The sequence below is a fragment of the Belonocnema kinseyi genome, chromosome 9 (genome assembly GCF_010883055.1).
Source record: "Belonocnema kinseyi isolate 2016_QV_RU_SX_M_011 chromosome 9, B_treatae_v1, whole genome shotgun sequence".
In the NCBI taxonomy this organism is placed as follows: Eukaryota; Metazoa; Arthropoda; class Insecta; order Hymenoptera; family Cynipidae; genus Belonocnema; species Belonocnema kinseyi.
This window is the reverse complement of record NC_046665.1, coordinates 105,968,370-105,970,472: the sequence shown is the minus strand read 5'-3', so window position 1 is coordinate 105,970,472 and position 2,103 is coordinate 105,968,370. Positions and strand designations below refer to the sequence as shown.

Here is a 2,103-nt window from a genome sequence, read left to right as displayed (position 1 = left end):
AACATATTTGAAGAGATGTAAGATATTTCAAGTGATTTCAAATAATTTTCTAGGATTTCCAAACATTTCAAGTAATTTGTGGTAAACTTGGGAAAATAAGTTAATTTAATTTTGTAGATTTCGTAGAGATTTCAAAGATTTTTAGGGGTTTTAAAGGGATTTCCGAAGATTAAAGGATTTCAAAGATTTATAGGAATTTTAACGAATTATTAGAGAACTTAAAGAAATACGTTTAATTTAAATTTTTGCGAATTTCTCACGATTTTAAGCAATTTCATTTATATTTCATGAAAATTTCATTGAATTTTAAAGATTTCCAACCGTTTCAGGAGTTTTTAAAAAATTCTAAAGAATTTAAACAAATTTTTATGATCTTCTACGGATTTCAAGTACTTAAAAGAATTTGATCGGTTTTCTATATTTTAAAACTGATATTAAAAGACTTCATAGGTTTTCAAGAGATTAAAAATATTTCCACAGATTTGTAGGATTTCCAAACATTTCTTGGGATTTGTACGATTTTTTTTAGATAACTTTAAAGAATAAGTTTAATTTAAATTATATTTAATGGCTTTTAAATGATTTATAATTTTTTATTTGATTTTTATGCTTTCCAAACATTTCAAAAAATTTTAAGGGATTCTAAAATATTTGAAGAGATATAAAAATTTTTAAGGAATTTCAAAGAATTTTTTAGGATTTCCAAAGATTTCAAGTAATTTGTGGTGAACTTGGGAAAATAATATAATTTAATTTTGTAGAATTCGTAGCGATTTCAAAAATTTTAAGGTTTTTTAAAGGGATTTCTCGGGATTTGAACGTTTTTTTAGATAACTTTTTTTAGATAAGTTTAATTTAAATCATATTTAATGGCTTTCAAATGGTTTATCATTTTTTGATTTGGTTTTTACGCTTTCCAAATATTTTAAAGGATTTTACGGATTCTAAAATATTTGAAGAGATATAAAAAATTTCAAGGGATTTTAAAGAATTTGTAAGATCCCTAAAATTTTAACGGATTCCTAGAGAAATTTGGAAAATAATGAAATGTCATTGAATTTCAGGGGGCTTTTAGCGATTCCACAGCTTGTGTGAACAATTTTTTTTAGATAACTTTAATGATTAAGTTTAATTTTAATAATTGAATAAATATTTTAAGGGATTTCTAGGGAACTTTGGAAAATAAAGATTTTTCATTGGATTTTAGGGGATTGTTAGCGATTCCATAGCTTTGAAGGAATTTTGTTACATATAAAGGATTTTATTCATTCTTTAAGGGTTTTAAGGGATTGCAAATATTTCTAGGAATTTAAACGATTTTTTATGCTTTTTATATAGATTTTTAGGCTTTTCAAAAATTTCAAGAGATTTGAGGGATTCTAAAAGATTTGAAGGGATATAAAAAATTTCAAGGGATTGCAAAGAGCTTTGTAGGATTTCTCAAAAAAAATTCCATGGGATTATTAGAGAGCTTTAGGAAATGAAGAATTTTCATTAAATTACAAGGGATTTTTATATGATTCCATAGATTTTGATTTTGTCATGTAGAGCCGTTACAAAACATTTAAAAATGCAGCAAGAAACGGTTTATTTATTTAATTATTGTAAAAATAACACGGTGGATTTTTCTAATTTTGTGGAAAAAATGGTTTAGTTTTTATTTTAAAAGAATATGGAACACTTTGAGACAATATTTTTAATTTCTCAGGATTTACAAAATTTCTTGGGTAAACTGAGTTTTCTCAGGGTGTCAAGAGAATAAAAAAAAAGATCTTAAGATTCATGGTTAATTTTTTAATGATTTTTTTTATAAGGAATTTCAAGAGAAAATTGAAAAAAAGTCACAAAACCTTTTGAATTACTTCCTAAAATTTTTAAAAAAGGTGTGAATGTTTTGAAAGCAAACTTATGCAATTTTATCATATTACATAATTTTAGGAAAAAAAATTGAGTAAATTTAACAGATATTCAGGTGTTTTGAAACGAATAAGAAATAATTAAAATTCATAAAGATTTTTTAACAATTTTGTAAACTTTCACGAAAATGCAAAACATTTTTTCAGGTTCCTAGGAAAAATCAAAATAATTTTTATAATTTTATAT

The 2,103-nt window shown here is 23.8% G+C and overlaps 1 protein-coding gene across 1 annotated transcript in view; it reads right to left on the bottom strand.

The window, feature by feature from the left end:
• The window catches only part of LOC117180353 (serine/threonine-protein kinase D1), a 58,856-nt gene that overhangs the window by 41,884 nt on the left and 14,869 nt on the right, over positions 1–2,103 (bottom strand). The gene's annotated exons all lie outside the window — the stretch shown is intronic.